The 17854-nt window shown below is 43.0% G+C and overlaps 1 protein-coding gene across 50 annotated transcripts in view; it reads left to right on the top strand.

Annotated features, from left to right (window-relative positions):
• Positions 1 to 17854, top strand: part of SGMS1 (sphingomyelin synthase 1) — a 323569-nt gene that overhangs the window by 206856 nt on the left and 98859 nt on the right. For 12 of the 50 annotated variants that reach the window (XM_086379216.1, XM_086379201.1, XM_086379222.1 and 9 more), the window contains one exon: positions 1781 to 1893. The exons of 22 other annotated variants lie outside the window; for them this stretch is intronic. The gene's annotated coding sequence lies outside the window, so the exon portion shown is untranslated. Of the gene's footprint in view, positions 1 to 1780; positions 1894 to 9797; positions 10093 to 17497; positions 17666 to 17854 lie in introns of those variants that run through there. 16 more of the 50 variants (XM_086379212.1, XM_086379199.1, XM_086379194.1 and 13 more) reach the window with 3 other exon arrangements.

The following is a 17854-nucleotide window of genomic DNA, read 5'->3' as shown; positions in this document are numbered from 1 at the left end:
GCTCCCAGTCTTGTTTTTGCTGACTGTGGAAAATTCTGAAAGAGATGGGAATACCAGAGCACCTGATCTGCCTCTTGAGAAACCTATATGCAGGTCAGGAAGCAACAGTTAGAACTGGACATGGAACAACAGACTGGTTCCAAATAGGAAACGGAGTACGTCAAGGCTGTATATTGTCACCCTGCTTATTTAACTTATACGCAGAGTACATTAAGAGAAATGCTGGGCTGGAAGAAGCACAAGCTGGAATCAAGATTGCCGGGAGAAATATCAATAATCTCAGATATGCAGATGACCCCACCCTTGTGGCAGAAAGTGAAGAGGAACTTAAAAGCCTCTTGATGAAAGTGAAAGAGGAGAGTTGACTTAAAGCTCAAAATTCAGAAAACGAAGATCATGGCATCTGGTCCCATCACTTCATGGCAGATAGATGGGGAAACAGTGGAAACAGCATCAGACTTTATTTTTTGGGGCTCCAAAATCACTGCAGATGGTGATTGCAGCCATGAAATTAAAAGATGCTTACTCCTTGGAAGGAAAATTATGACCAACCTAGATAGCATATTGAAAAGCAGAGACATTACTTTGCCAACAAAGGTCTGTCTAGTCAAGGCTATGGTTTTTCCTGTGGTCATGTATGGATATGAAAGTTGGACTGTGAAGAAAGCTGAGCGCCAAAGAATTGACACTTTTGAACTGTTGGAGAAGACTCTTGAGAGTCCCTTGGACTGCAAGGAGATCCAACCAGTCCATCCTAAAGGAGATCAGTCCTGGGTGTTCTTTGGAAGGAATGATGCTAAAGCTGAAACTCCAGTACTTTGGCCACCTCATGCGAAGAGTTGACTCATTGGAAAAGACCCTGATGCTGGGAGGGATTGGGGGCAGGAGGAGAAGGGGACGACAGAGGATGAGATGGATGGATGGCATCACCGACTCAATGGATGTGAGTTTGAGTGAACTCCGGGAGATGGTGATGGACAGGGAGGCCTGGCGTACTGCGATTCATGGGGTCGCAAAGAGTCGGACACAACTGAGCGACTGAACTGAATTGAACTGAACTGAACATTACCATCAACTGCTGCTACTGCTGCTAAGTCGCTTCAGTCGTGTCCGATTCTGTGCGACCCCATAGACGGCAGCCCACCAGGCTCCCCTGTCCCTGGGATTCTCCAGGCAAGAATACTGGAGTGGGTTGCCATTTCCTTCTCCAAAGCATGAAGGTGAAAAGTGAAAGTGAAGTAGCTCAGTCCTGTCCAACTCTGAGTGACCCCATTGACTGCAGCCTACCGGGCTCCTCCGCCCATGGGATTTTCCAGGCAAGAGTACTGGAGTGGGGTGCCATCGCCTTTTCCGATTACCATCAAAACATTTGCTATTCCTTCCTACCCATGCTCCATCCTGCGTGAGAGTTATGCTGTCACACCCACTGAGGGTTGAGCCCCATGGCTGTCTTGGCCCTTGGACTTGTAAATAACAATGACATGTGCCATTTCCAGGCAGAAATGGAAACCAAATGCCTGCTTCTACCATCTCTCTTTTCTTTTTGCATGAGATCAACCTGTCCCAGTTAGGGCTGCCACTTCTGCCTTGGTCACAGAGGGAAAAGGACATGGAGCCAATCTCAGCTCACCTGCGGAGAACCAAACAGGAGTCAGAAATAAACCTTCCTCTGTTGTTGGCTTCTAAAATGTTGGTTTTACTTGTTACTGCAGCATAATTTAGCCTGAACTGATACACCCCCTTTTCACCCCTTAAGTACCACCCTCTCTCGCCCTTTTAGGACACACACAGTTTGTACAGAGAGCACCTTTGTAAAGTTGAGAAACAGCGCTCCCCATCATCAGTTGTAGTATACTCCCTCTCCTGCATTGAAGAGGCCAACCTTCATCAGAGGTTAGTACTTTAAATAAGGCATTTAAATAAGGTACTTAGGGTTAACCAACTTGACCCTTATTTTTTTTTTTTCCTTTAAACATTTGTAGAACGTGTCCCATGTCAAAGTCTGGACATCTAGAGGTTTAAAAAATCCAAGCCTTGGTCCTGGTCTTTAGAAATCTTAAAGAGTCTGATGCAATCAGATGCTGTGTATCTAATGCAGGAGACACAAGTTTGATCCCTGGGTCAGGAAGATTCTCTGGGGAAGGAAATGGCAACCCACTCAAGTATTCTTGGCTGGAAACCCCCATGGACAGGAGAGCCTGGCAAGCTATAGTCCATGCAAAGAGTCAGACACGACTGAGCGACTGAACAACAGCAAATCCTAACAGCTCTAAAAGAAGGCAGTGTCGGGTGGTGAAGGAGAGTGCAACTTTGACGAAGGTGTCTGTAGGTGTTCATATGGGTGTCACCGTTTTGTTGTATGCCATCCTTGAGATGTTCTTTAAGTATTGTTGCTTTCTTAGTTAAGCTTATCTTCCTTTCTCCATGTCTTAGCGTGTATTTATTGTGCCACTTAACTGTACTATGTGCTAGGCTTCCTTATTCTCAGTATGTAGTTTTTAGTCAAACAGTGTATACTGACTCACTCACTGAGTGTATGCCCTTTCTTTCTGACATATGGTGTAAACTCTTTGGGCTTCCCTGGTGGCTCAGCTGGTAAAGAATCTGCCTGCAATGCGGGAGACCTGGGTTCCATCCCCGGGTTGGGAAGATCCTCTGGAGGAAGAAATGGCCACCCACTCCATTATTCTTGCCTGGAGAATTCCATGGACAGAGGAGCCTGACAGGCCCCAGTCCATGGGATTGCAAACTCTTTAACTTCTTCACCTCAATTTTTCCCCATAACTTAAGTTGCTTGCTGCTGCTAAGTCACTTCAGTCGTGTCTGACTCTGTGCAACCCCACAGACGGCAGCCCACCAGGCTCCCCCATCCTTGGCATTCTCCAGGCAAGAACACTGGAGTGGGTTGCTTAACACACTATTAAAACAAAATTATATTCTTAATAAATGATTGACTCTTTTCTTTGGTTTTTCCCACTCTCAAGTTTTTAGCTCTTCTTACCATGATATATGAAGTGAAGTTCATGGTTGTTAATCCATGTGCTCGTTTTTGTTTGTTTTTTTTTTTCCTTCTTCTTCTTCTTATGGTATCTGATGTGCTTAAGGCTCTGCATGGGAGAACCAGTTTGTCTTGGCTTAGTAACACCTTACCTCAATTTGGAATAATTTCCAGATGACTTGTCATATTTCAGATCACATGCCTAATAGTGTGACTAATGACTAGTCCTGGGTTTGGATGATGGAGTAAATCCAGAAGCTTTCACAAGTCTGTCTGGCCAGCGGTTGCTAGGTTAAGACAGTGTACAATCTAGCCATACTTTTGCTTTATGACTGAATTCAACTGTTTTCTATCATATTACTTCTGGCCATCTCTCGAGTTTGATTTCAAAAGGCATAACAAGGTTAATTTATTATTAAAGTCCCCTCTTAGATCAAGGGCTTTTAAACTTTTTGTCCAAGATGCACAGAAGGAAGGGATTGTCCACCTCCATCAGATGAGAAGGAAGACTCAGGGACCTGCCATAATTTATCACTAATGGTCTGCTTTTAGGTTGGGTGATGGATTTATGATTGTCGATTTTATTATTATTTTTCCTGACCAATATGTTAAATATATTCTCTTATATGTAATAAATACTCCTTAACCAAACACATTTTTAAAAATGTGATATACAGCTGAAGTTGTAAAGTGCATCCATCACATTTATTTTGGCAGAACTGATTTACCTCAGTTATTTTTGCAATCTTAATCTTTTTTAAAACACCTGTCTAAGTGCCCTCTTATAGTGCCATCTTTTTTCAACAGGGCAAAACAAATTTTCTATGAAGACAGTATCTATAGACACTTAATTTTCAGACGATCTTCATGTCAATACCAGCATTTGTATAACTTAAGGTTTCCCCAGAGAAATATTTTCTTTTGTTTTGCCACAGAGAAATACCTTTTTTTGGGAAGATATAGAAAGTTGATGTCTGGCTATTGACTATGACTGCCCACTAGTTCCTTCTCTTCTCTGCAGGGAAATTTAGATACTTACAGAGTTGGCAATGTTAGCTCAGCTCTCAGTCACCTGAACTAAAAGCCCACTCTTGTCTGGCTGCTATGGATATCGGACAGAATACTGCCGGCTCTGGGGTCGGACATTCATAGCTCTGAAGCAGGCTGTGACACGTCTTCATGATTGACCTTAGGCTTCAAAACCTTCTCGAACGCTCAGTTTCCTCATGTGTTCAGTACAGTTGTTAAAACCTGCCTTGCTGTACTGTGTACAGATTAAATGTCAAGTGATATGCGCACGATGGAAGCCACCATCATTATTAGATCCTCAGTAAATGAATTCAATTGCGCATGTTTTTCTTGCTGTAGGTGGAATTTCAAGTACATTTTCCTATAGGAACAATGTTATGAATGGGGTTTGAGTATCATATTAGAACTATTAACATTATACCTCAGATAAATCATGAGTTAAATAGGCCTTTAAAGACTGGCCAGAGAAGCCAGTCTCCCTACATCTGGTCTCTAGTGAAATGCATTTCAAGTGCCACAGAAGAGTTTTAAAGTTTTAAAGTTTAAAGAACTTTAAAGTTCATTAAACAACTTTCAGAATGTAATTTATTGCCAGGTTGAAGACTGTTTAGATAAGCTTTTGTGTTAGACTTGAAATGGAATTTCTTGATAGGTGCTGATGTTTGGGGGACAGACAAAGGAGCCCTGCTTTCTACTTCTGGGAAGTAAACACCTTCTGGAGAACTTAGTTGCTCTAGGTAGTTCTAGTATAAACTAGTCAGTCATGGGACCTCGGCCCCTGGGGTGGCTACATGGCCCACGCTGACCAGCGTGAGTTTTTCTTCAGAAATTTTAAGATTATAACTATGGAATAGTCCCGCTTAGTGCCAGAGCTGGGAGTTAAGTGGAAGAAGGCAGATTTTAGGAAGGGAGAACAAAGCCAACATGTAGAAGCAAAGATGTCCTCTTGTCCTGGTGGAGTTCACAGTGGCCCTAAAGCCCAGCCACCCCTGTGGCTTTCACGTTGCTAGCCCTGATGGCTCAGCAGGTAAAGAATCTACCTGCAATGCAGGAGACACAGGAGACGTGGGTTCGATCCCTATATTGGGGAGATCCACTGGAGGAGGAAATGGGCAACCTGCTCCAGTATTCTTGCCTGAAAAATTCCATGGACAGAGGAGCCTGGTGGGCTACAGTCCGTGGGGTTGCAAAGAGTTGGACATGACTGAGCGACTAAGCACAGTCAGTCGATCTATCTTACTTTTGCCTCTGCTGCTTCGAGTGCCATGACACCTGCAAGTTAAAGAATACTAATCAATTTGGTTGTTTATATTTGGAATATTTAAGAAGTGTGTCTTTGTCATGAGCAGTTATAATAAATGTAATTGCATAGTAGGGCAGCTGATTTATCACAGCTCTTTTAAAACAACGATAGTGTTTATTCCCATTTATAAAAGTAGAACTGTATTAGCACTTATCAAAAGATATGAGTGACTCTGTATGGATGAGAATGACTCTTGAATAAAGGCTTGCTCTAATGCAAATGTCATATAATTTTTTATTTTAAACCATATAAGCAAATGGAAACTTATGATGGTTCTAACAGTTATATGTTGCCTCGGACAACTGCAATGTGCTAACTTTTATGCTTAGGAGCACTTTAAGGTAAACAGGTAAGATATTTCTATTTAAGGAGGAATTGGTCTTTGGTAAGATTGTCAAATATGTATGTATATGTTCCTTATTTGAAAGGGAAGATAGAATGACTTAGTCTCTCTGTTCTTGTGAGTGGGTTAGTATTTGGGGAACTGAGATGGTATGTGCTGACACTCTTTTGTAAACTGTACTTCCTTTTAGGAAGTATCAGATTTGCTTTCTCAGTAGTGGCATTCTTTATTGTTGGAACATGTCGTAAAGAGCAAAGACTCACATCTGTCACTTGGGTTCTGATTGCCAACTGGGTTGAACAGCTATAATATTTGTGTATTCTTGATGTATCAGCAGTTAAAAGGAAAGTTTTCCTTTCTCCTTTGTGGCTGTTATATAACTTAAACACCATTATATCAACAACGGCTATTTATTCAGAATCTGCTGGGTCCTGGGGAGACAAGGCCTCTGAAACACTGTCTCTGTCTCCAGTGGACTTTTGTCATCTGAGAGAGAAAAGCCAGAGATTTCAAACAGAAGGAAGACACTTAGGCTCTCTGTTAGTTTTGAGATGGAGGTATTAAAGAATAAATCTGTAGGCATTTGGAAGAGAGGAGAGTTCCCTGGGATTTGAACCAGTCAATAGAGTTCCAGAAGAGGAAGGGGTTTGAGAGGTTCTGAAAGGTGGTAACTTGTAAGGAGAGTGGGAGAGATAGAGGCCATGGCGTGGGCCCAGGTGTGGAAGTGGTAATGTGCCCGTTGCTTTAGAGGGACTAGAAGTAGGCTGGTGGGATTATTTGGCCATAGGTTTTTTAAGTGGAAGATGGGGGCTGAAGAGGTGAAAGCCAGCTTTTGAATAACTGAACATCATGGCCCCCAGTGCTGGGAAGGATTGAGGGTAGGAGGAGAAGGGGGAGGCAGAGGATGAGATGGTTAGATGGCATCACCGACTCAATGGACATGGGTTTGAGCAAACTCTGGGAGATAGTGAAGGACAGGGAAGCCTGGTGTGCTGCAGTCCATGGGGTCGCAGAGTCGGACACAACTTAGCAACTAAACAACAGCAGCAGCATGGCGTTGGGATTGGAGCTAATTGTTTCTTTTTTTTTAACCATAGATTGCAAAGTACAAAGATTGTCATTTTAACTTTGGACAACAAAGATATCCTAGAAATAGTGACCCTTTTTCTATTGTGAGACCATTCTGATAACGTTGGTAATTGTGTCCTTATTTCCAAAGCATAAGGATCATTGTAAACATCTTTCAGGTGCTTTGAACTATGATCACAGGTGCACTTATTTATGAACCTTCCTTCTTCTTGAATGGAGCACCCACTCTATACATTTTCAGCTTGACTGGATCCCAGATAATAGAAACAACCTAGAGTATCTCTGTCTTTTCCTGTGTGGGTTACCTTTCCCGTCCTCTTTTATCTACGTGTGGCTGCACACATGCATACAGTTGCATATTTTATTCTATTTTTTATTTTATTTTTTGGCCATGCTTCACGGCATTTGGGATCTTAATTCCCCCAAAAGGGACTGAACCCACGCTGTGCATTGGAAGTATGAAGTCTTAACCACTGGGCCACCAAGCAAGTCCCCAACTGCACATTTTAAACTGCAAGGTTATGAAGCTTATTAAGTTGCTCATATTCACATAGGTTTTATATATATGTATACACACACACATATATATAGTCTTTTCATATAATATAAAAGAGTTATAGTTCTTGATGTAACAGCCAACATATTATCAGCTTGGCCAGTATAATTGACAATAATGGTTTCATAAGCAGAAAATCAATGTGCCTAAAAATCAGTATTAATTTCAATGACTGTTTGAAGAAAGTTGCCTGCAATGCACATGTTTTCCTTTTGATTTCTATGACAAAACTCTACTTGTTTAACTGATAAGAGAGAGGAAGCGTTTATGATATGATGGCATGCTGGACTCTGACAGTTATCACGTGACAGTGATGTCCTGGAAGCAGAGAGGATTGGACCTGGCAGCAGGAGCAGCAGTTAGGAGACTGAACTTTAGTGACCCTGGCATGAGGGTCACTTGAACCAGAATGGAAAAACCAGTACAAATATGAAAGACATTAAGAAGCTGTCATCATGCCGGGTGATAGTGAATTGTCAATAGGGAGAGAGGGAGCACAGATGATTCTAGAATTTAATTTACAATGTCTAAGACCATAAAATTAGCATTATAAGGAATATGAGAGTCAAGAGAGATTTATCAGTTTCATCATCTAGGATATAGGCCCAGTTTATGTGAATCCCTTGGACTGCAAGGAGATCAAACTAGGCAATCCTAAAGGAAATCAGTCCTGAATATTCACTGGAAGGACTGATGCTCAAGCTGAAGCTCCAATACTTTGGCCTCCTGATGCGAAGAACTGACTCCTTCGAAAAGACTCTGATGTTGGGAAAGAATCAAGGCAGGAGAATGGGACGACAGAGGATGAGATGCTTGGATGGCATCACTGACTGGATGGACATGATTTTGAGTAAGCTCCAGGAGCTGGCGATGGACAGGGAAGCCTGACGGCAGTTCGTAGGCTCGCAAAGAGTCGGACATGACCGAGCAACTGACTGACTGACTGACTATGCCTGTTGCCAGGGTTAAATTTTAGGTCATAGGCTTATCTTGTGCCTGCCTTGTATGGGGTCGTAACTTGCTCTTAAAAATGAAAGAATGCTTAGGAATCTGCAGAGAGAGATGAAGCAGTTTACGCAGGGCCACGTACCTGATCACTTACTGGCAGAGCTGGGATGAGGACAGGACCTTTGGACAATCCTGGTGAAGCGTTCTTTCTATTCTTCCATGATGGTTCACAGAAAAGAGTAGCATTTTATAAAAAGCCCTGGATCTCCCTTGAGATTTTATCTTTGCCTTAAAAGAGTATTTTAAAGAAATCCTGGCCTATGGAATGATCGATTGGTTTTAAACAAATACAAGGAAGTTAAATTTAGGAGATCTTCTCCAAAGCCAAGGTGGTTTAATTGGTAACTTAAAAAATAAAAAAATTATTCCTCTGAAAAACTCTGCCCCCACTAGTAATCAACTGGTGCTCAGGACCTAGCAGTTCTGTGGGCTCCTGATTTGCCAATTCCAAACTACTTAAAGTTTCTCTTTTTAATCTTTCTATTCCAAAATAGTGTTTAGGGTACAGTGACCCAGATAGAATGAATATTTCCAAAATCATGCTTACTTTTTAAAAATTGGTTTAACTGTGGCATAAGTGGAATCATTCCAATTCTAAGCTTTTTTTTTTTTTCCTTTCTTGCTACTAATTAAATTTCTCTAGTAAAACAAGAACACCAAATTCAAGAATTCTAAACCAAAAGCTCCTTGAGTTTTTTTTTACTGCTTAAATAAGGAACACTCACACCATGCAAATACCAAAGAACTATTTGAGTTAGAAAATTTTTTGGATATTTTAACTTAACCAGAATTTAAACAGAAAAATTACGGGCCAGTTTGTCCACAAGTTTGGAGATTTTGAGTCCCAACTCAGAGGGACAGACAACATTGTCTGACTGCCTAGTCTACATGCCACTGTGTCAAACAGTCTACCTGTATTATTATATATACTCTGTCCAGCAAAGTGCTGGATTTTATCTCCCTCATTGCAGATAATTAACCCCACAAGACCAAACAGTGTCAGAGGTTAGATCTCGATCTTGGAGGTTAGATCCCAATCTGCTCTGACGCCAGATTCCAAGCTCATTACATCTAGGATCGCTGCCTAACTCAATTAACTTTTACTAAGTAACAGAAATTAACATATGTCCACTGATCAAGTTAGTTATCATAACAGAATTTATCCTTGTTTTTCGTGACGTTGTGAAAGGCTTAAGTTTCCCCCTCCCAAAAAAAAGGTCTGTAAAAGGCTCCTAAACCTGACATAAATCAAGAAAGGCAAGTTCCGCCTTAACGGACTGTGAACACGCTTATTGGACGCTTATTGGTTAGGATCGCACGGGCTGACTCATTTCTTTTTTGCTGTGTTAGAGGGCCACACCCTGAATTCCAAAAAAAAAAAAAAAAAAAAAAACCTCTGCCGCCCGGCCACACCCGTGGGTTCCTTGCCGGAGCCTCTGGGGTTAGACCCGGCGTGTGTCTGCTCACAGCTGCCCCCCAGAGAGGATCCTCCCGCCGCACGTCTGTCCGCCCGCCCGCTAGGGCGCCGGCTGCGAAGCGCCGCGGTCCTCGCACGCCCGCCCCGCAGGCCGCGGGAGAAGGCGGCCCGGGCCGGCGGAGGCGCGGGGGCGCCCGGGAGCCGGGGCCGGGGGTCGGCGCGCCGCCGGCCGCCTTCGCCTCTCCACCGGAGTCCGGGCGGGCAGCGCGCACCCTGAGCGCGCCGTACCCGCGCGCAGACTTGGCGCCCCAGGAAGTTTCTGGAGACTTGGCCTCCAGGGAGGGAGACCGTAAGTACTGCTCATTCTGGGATGCTTGGCTTCATTAATAGGCTCTCTGGGGGCCGCGTGGTAACACTCTCAGACAGTGAGACCTGGTTAAAAGCTGGGAGAAACAGCCTTCCCTGCCTTGCAGAAAATACTTGGTATCGCAGGCTTTGCTATCCCTCTCCTAAGGGACTCTTAGTTTTTACTGGATGCGCTTTGATGATCAAACAGGCAATTGCTATTGATAACTGAGAATTCTAACGTGGTAGTTGATTTTAGAAAGCGGGGTCCCAGTAGAGGTAGGTAGGCTGCATCAACAGATGCTCCAAGTGTTGGGGTACGTTTGAGAGTCAAGGGGCCAGGGGGTGGTTTCACTTTGGGGTTATCAGGCTTTCCTAATGGAGGGTTTTGAGGGAGTGGGGTTGTATTAACAGCTTGGTTGCTCCGTTTTGGGGAGGTACTCACTTTCTCAAACTCCAGTCCTGGTACAGAAAGGTCCTTCAGCCAACTCCTTTGCCTGATTGGGAGCAGCTGGTGAGTGAGCTCAGCGCGCAGTGCCAGAAGAAAGCACGTGCTCCGGGTATTTTGGAATGAGCGTGTTTACTCCACAGCCGTGCTTTCTGTTTATTGTGGTAACTACTCCTGTGCAATTTGGGGAAAGAAAAACACTGAGAAGAAGGCATGGTACTTGCTTCCCCCCACTGCCCCACCTGCTTGTGTATGCTGTGTGTAGATGTTACTTAAGTTGTAACGGGAGCCAGAAGACCTAAGGTCTGTTGACTCTGTTGAATTGATCACTTTTCAATTTATGTAGAGAGTGAGCCTCTTTGAAAAGTCTGTTTTTATTTAAAACTGCTTTTTATGTAAGAAGTTTTCAGCACGTGCATAGCGATTTGTATGGTGCAGGCAAATATTTTCTTCTAAGAGGGGTGAGGAGGTAGAGGAGAAGCAGATTACTTCTGTGATTATTGCTGTTTTATTGAGGACACAGTGTGACAGTTGTCACCACCAGAAACTGTACTGAAAAGTCAGGCTGAAGATACCACAAGAGCATAAAGGATGACAGGAAAATGTAAATGAATATGAAATTACACCTGCGAATTATAAAGGTATGAATAGTACCTTTACTCTTCATTTTTGAAGATACAAACTAATGCCACAGAGAGAATGAGTTAAGTGCTTAAGCAGCTGACTTTTTAAAACTCTATAAAGGAAATGCTTCTGGAAAGAAATCGCTTCCAAGTGGAATAAAGTAGTTTGCTAGAATTTTTAATCAGTTGCACTTTGAATTCCAAGTTCCACTTCTTTTGTGCTCATACGCTCATGGTTAAATTCAGTTGCTTCGAGTTTTAACTAATCAAAGGCTTCTGAGTGAAAGGTGACATCTTGGGATCCCATTTCTTTTGGAAAACAGACTGTGATGTTGACACAAATGACCATAAGTCCACTGGGGTAGTTGGAAAAGCACCCCTCCCCCAGGTGGTGAGAATGGGAGAATATTTAATTAACTCTAAGATGTCTAAAATCTAAAGGGATAATTAAATCTAAATTTTGCCTGGAGTTTCACCTGGTAGCTATAACAGACCGGAACATTTAAGTGAGATGCTTCACACCTGCGGCCTCATTTTCATTTTTCCCAGTAATGCTGAGAGGTAGAGGTATTATCATCTCTGCTTTCTAGATGAAGAGGGTTACCTCATCTCCAAATTTTGCAGCTGGTTAATTTAGTTTACAAAGTAACATTTAGAGTTTGTCATTTTTCCCCGTGTGGCCCCAATTGCTCCTAATATAGTGTTGATTTTTCTGTGTGAAGTAATCCAGAGGAGGTTCTGGGTTCAAAGCAGATTTTCGAAGGGGTTTTAAACTCCTCATTGCCCCAGTGCTAGAATATCAAGGTTCAAGGAATAATGCATTTACTTTGGAAGCTTGCCATTTACAAGTATTTACTAAGCAAGCCCTCTTCTTCACCAGCCCTACTGGTACCTGAGGCGGCCTCATGGTTGTTGGTTTGGGGGAACTTTCTCCTCCCTTTTTTCTTGAAGCCCTGCTAGGTGAGTGTGTGTAGATTCTTCTGTTTCTAACCAAGTATGGCTCGCCCATTCTCTGATTTTAATACCAAGCAACAGAGTTCATGGTCATCCAGTGGGTGAATGTCTAAGAGCACTCCTGCAGTATTTTGTATGCTATGTGAAATGTTTTAAAATTTCTACTAGCATTTAGGTTAGTGCTGAACCTATTTGTTAGGAGTGATAGGGTTGTGGAAAGCATGCTCTGTGAGTGCTAAAGATTTTTGTTGTTGTTGTTGAAGGTGGAGTAGGTCAGCTCGTCTCACCAGGGGTGGCCAGTTCTGAGAGTCCATCTGCTGGATCATCTGTTGGTGGTGGTTCAGTCGCTAAGTCGTGTCTGACTTTCAACCTCACAGAGCCTCTCTGCCAGGCTCCTCTGTCCATAGGATTCCCCAGGCAAGCATACTGGAATGGGTTGTCATTTCCTTCTTCAAGTGATATTCCCAACCCGGAGATTGAACCCATGTCTCCTGCATTTAAGACAGATTCTTTACCGATTGAGCCACCATGGGATCATCTCTTGGGATGCCACATGATACAGAACAATGCCACTTTCTTAGAAGACAAAGAACTACATTGTCTGTTCCAGGATGGAATATGGCTCACATGCCACCTCATTGTTCTTGGCATCTATTTGACACTGAATACCCACCCACCTTCCCAGGCAAAACAAGGATGCCTTGGCTTCCTCCTTAAACCTCTCTGAACTCCCAGCTGGTTTAAGTGAATGGAATTCTTGAGGGTGTTGAAAGGACATGCCCATGTGCTGATAAAACCATTTGGGGGTGATCTTGAGAAAATTGTGGAGAGGAGGAAGTATGCCAGTCCACTTTGATTTTCACAACTGGGGAGATGGTAAATTATGGAAACTTCAGCTGCAGAGTGTATGTTGCTGTTTAGCAGAAGAGTAAATCACATTTTTGAAAAGATGGATTGGGATCACTTTTTTAAAAAGTGGTGGTGATCAGTATGTAGCATCACTCATCTCCAACAGACCTCCTTTCCTTTTCAATTTCTTGGATCTTGTGCGTGCTCTGCGTTCAGTCGCGTCCAGCTTTTTGTGACCCCGTGGACAGTAGCCCACAAGGCTTCTCTGTCCATGGATTCTCCAGGCAAGAATACTGGAGTGGGTTGCCATTCCCTTCTCCAGGGGATATTCTTACCTGGGGATGGACTCTGCGTCTCTTGTGTCTCCTTCATTGGCAGGCAGATTCTTTAGCACCTGTGCCACCTGTCACTTAAAAAGTATACAAGGACGTGGACATGCCACGCTATGGATACGACATGTCTGCTCTGGCAAAACATTTAACAACGTGCTGTGTTGTTACATCTTTACTCAAGATGGACAAATACGGGGTGGACAGCAGTGTCAGTAAGTGGGTTTGTGTCTTATCATACCCAAGGAGGGATTATCAGTAGAGTCACCTCAGACTTGAATAAGGTGCCCACAGTATGCCTTGCTGAGGGCATTTACTACAACTGGACAACAAAACTCACTAGTAGAGACAGAGAATTTAGAACCCAGGAGGTGATAACCCCACAGTTCTTTGAAGTCCTGTAGATACTGGTTCAGAACAGGGATTTTAGAGCCTGATCTTGGACAAGTTATTTGAGTGCTCTTTGCCTCAGTCTCTTCATTCATAAAATGCAGGTGATACTACTTCCATCACACGGCTGTTGAAGATGGTAAGGATCAAATTGGATTATTCAACCCAACTGCTTAAAAACAGAGCCTGACCAGAAATCGTGTGTGCCGTGTTTTAGTCTTCTTTGTTGCTACTGCTTTTTCTCCTATGGCAGTGTTGTGCCGATTTCTGGGTTTATGTTTAAGTATGTGTCCAGAATGGAGTAATCAGGTTTTTGGAGAGGGTCTAGAAACTCTATGAAGAGTGGTTAAAGATGCTAAGGATGCATGCCATAGTGTAACAGCTTAGAGACAGTAATCATATACTGAGAGGTGATCACTTCTGAATTCTGAGATACTTCATCCAGGCTAAGTGCTTTCTCTTAAGGAATTGTAGCTTGGTATAAAAGAGGTCTCCATTAAACTAGGATTTAGTGGGATTCTTTTCTGGTTTTCGGTGCAGTCTTTAACCAGGCCATTAACACCATTAACACGGTGGCTCTCCATGGTGTGTGAGTTACCCCTCAGGAGACATTTGGTTGCAGTTTTGATGGACACAGCTAGGGTGGGAAGAGTACTGCTGGTATTTAGCAGGTAGAGACCAGGGATGCTGCGGACATCTTGCAACGCACAGGACGGTCCCAAACTGACAGTTATCCTTTTCACATGTCGAGAGTGCCAACATTTGAGAGACCCTGGCTTACCTCTTCAATATATGTGTTTCTCTTTGTGAAATCTGAGTACTGATCTTGGCTTTAGCAACATCACAAAGTAGCTTGAAGAGTATGTTTATGAAAGGGCCTTTGAGAGTTAACGTATTCTGAAATCTGCAGATGTGTACAGCGTATACGTTTTATCAGCAGTGACACGGTAAAGTATCACTTGCTCCATTCCAGGGAGAGAGAGATTAGGGTGGTTTGAGAATCTGATAAGTCTGTGCTTGAGTCTCAGCCCTTCCCGTTTAACTAGCTGTGTGATTTAGGGCAGGTTTCTTTAGCATATCCCTAAAATCAGTTGAAAGTTAATGTCTTTGACTTACAAGTTTCACTGTGTGTGTGTGAGAGAGAGAGAAGGTTTGGACTGAAAGATCCCCAAGTGTATATAACCCACCTGCTGTCTACGTTGTAAAAGCAGAATGCTTTGTAGGAATGTTCAGCTTTCAAGGAGGTAGCAATGAAAGGTTCCCTGAGTTAGAAAGGGGCTCTTACTCAGGTTGGAGAGTGGAAGTTAGTGGGTTTTTTTTAAAGAGAGGGTGCTTCCTAACTTTTTTCTCACAATCCTCACTGCATTGGAACTGAATTGTTTAAAACTCACATAAACACGTGAGCTGAGCCCTTAGATGGAGGAGGTGTTAGTCCCCGACAGCTGGCCTCTCTGTGGGTATCAGGAAACGTTCCTCCTGGAGCGGTGGGGAGAACTCGTGGCTGGCTTACACCATGAGAGTGATGGCAGCCCCGAGGTGAAGTGCAGCAGCCACTGGAGGACCAGCTTACACTTAGGAGAAATTTATAACACAGACTAAACCCTGTTAGTGCTCGGAGGCTTTCATTAAGCTAACCTTCAAGCTTGCTTAACTCTGCTGATGGTACAGAAATAGAAGGTGGTGTTCCAGACCCTCGTGGTCTCCAGCTGCCCGTGAGTTGCTTGGTAAGCAGTTTTGGTGAAAGCTCAATGATTCTAATGGAGAATCTTGAACTGGTTACACAAAATTGCATACCTCTGTGGGGTCAGAAGGCAAGAGTTTGATATTCAAGCCAAATGGAAAGTTGGGTTAATAATAAACTAAGTGAGGTTAACTGAGGCATCACAATTTTAGATAGTACCAGTGACCACAGTTCTTGAGACAGCTTAGATGATTGCTCCACTTTGTAGGTACGTCTTTATATATATCATTTTGATTTCTCCTATGTGGGTGGGACCAGAAAATTCCATAAGCTGCTGAAAGTGTTGTTGAAAGTGTTGGAAGGCTGATTATGGGTTTGCCAAGGCCCCTGGGCATCAGCTTAGTGAAACTGCAGTAGTGGGTACCAAAATCCAACTTTGAACCTTGTGCTGAGTCAACAGATCTAAAGATAGATTTCTTTGAGTCTTGAAACTAGAATCTCACCAAAAGACCCCAACAAATGTTAGACATAAAAGGAACAAAGAGATTTAAAATGTCAAAGTAGAGTGCAACAGCATAGCTCACCCTCCACGTCTAGGGCCTGTTAGTTCGCACTTTTGTCATTTAATGATTTTTAAAAAGTGTACGTCTTTCAGTATAAGTTGTGAGTAGAGTTGTTTTTTTTAAAGCAGTCCATCCCCCTTCCTTGAACTTCCTAAAACCTTCATCTCCCTGTGTGCCTACCATACATGAGGACCAGCAAGAAGATCGCTTCTGCTTTCTGACCTGAATTAAAAGATGAGACCCCAAAAGAAACTGTAAAATACTCTGTAATGAATGGATCACAGAAAAGATAGGTGAAGTAAGTAGAGATTAAATGGCTTCCAGGGGAAAATTATAACTTAGTCAAAGGTACTGACATCTTAGTCTGAAAAAGGATCCCTTTGAAGGGGAGTTCAGTGGAGTGAAACTTGGAGAGGTCATGTTGGCCTTTCTATCCGAGAAGGTCCCCTGCCCCTCATATAGCATCACTGGATCTGCCTATGGATCTTACCCCAATGGTGGGGCCACCTGTGGGTTGACATCAATTGGTTAGGTTCCAAACCTGACTTAGACTGTAATCTTGCTGTCATCACTGAACATCCCTGAGCCTACCTGAACACTCATGTGCAGTGTCAGGCCACACAGGAAGCCACAGAAGCCCTCTGTGCCCACGGTGCATTCTTGTGATTATACTTTCGGTTCCTCGTGAATTATGCTTTTCGGGAGACATAGGATCAGCACATATCAGCATCCAACATCTAGTCTACATTGATGGTATTAAATTGACGTTTTTACTTGAATGTCACCCTGAGTGTGGTTAGGCTAAGCCATCTCCTGATCACCACATTTATGAATTGCAACGTTCAGGGGTCAGCCTTGAACTGTGGCAAGTCCACACCAAGATGACGGTACTCTGTGGAGACTAGCTGGCTTCTCCAGTGTTTGTCTTTGCCCTGAGTACCCTTTTCTGTATGATCAGCAACGTAAGAAGGTGATGCCCATCCTAATGGTAGTATCTTTTTTGCTTTTTTGAAAATGGTGAGAAGAAATATGAGTATAACAGTGCTTTATCATGCTGGAAATGCGGTGGTCTCTTGTTAGTAAGTCACATAAACATGAATAAAGCTAACTAGAGTACATTGTTATCGTTACAACTACAGTGTAAACTAATTCCTACTTTGCTAGTTAGCTTATCCTATAATTCTCATTTAGATGGCACAGATTACTAAACAATTACAAAAGTCCCCAGTCAAAGAAGTTCATAGCCAGCATTTCACAGTAGCATTTTGCAGTGTGATTTAGTATGGCTAAGATTCTTGTAGATTTATAAAGCATACTTCTATTTGGTTCTCAGGATAACATGGCCAGTTCTTTGGGGGCATTTGGGTTCCAAAAGCTGTGGTACTTGTAAAGTCTATTCACATAAAACTATCCTTTTAATATTATTGTATTTCCACAGATATACTGAAGCAATTCCCTGAAGTTAAGTACTGTTGATAGGAAGTGATTGTGTGCTGTTGAGGCATGGTTGGATAGTACCAGTCTACCAGCCTGGGAGAGTCACCTTCTTAAATCTTTAACATTTACTTCCAGGAGCAGAATTCTCAGGAGAAGCAGGAGCCTGATGTCATTTACGCTGATGATGTCCATGTAAAGGTCAGAGATGTGAAAGGGAATGTTTCTAACCCAGAAGTTAGTCATGGCTGGTCTATATCAAAGGGAATGTCCTTCACAATTGCAGCAGCGCCAGGATAGACGAAGGTATGTCATGTGGCAACGGCACAGTCCCAGGAAGGCTCTAGAGGAATCGTCTTGGAAAGAGAGTAAGGATCGGGCTGGGACAGTAGGAAATTAGCATGGGGTGGAGTAAGCATGGCGTAGTTCCCATTGGGTTGAAAAATAGGGAACAAGAAAATAGGAAAAGAGCAACAATTCCAGAGCTCCTTCTCT

This window comes from Bos grunniens, chromosome 26 (assembly GCF_055505025.1).
Source record: "Bos grunniens cultivar Pamir isolate PY7600 chromosome 26, Bosgru_T2T1.0, whole genome shotgun sequence".
Classification (NCBI taxonomy): Eukaryota; Metazoa; Chordata; class Mammalia; order Artiodactyla; family Bovidae; genus Bos; species Bos grunniens.
Note: the sequence above shows the minus strand (reverse complement) of the source record. Positions and strands in the feature narration are given on the sequence as shown.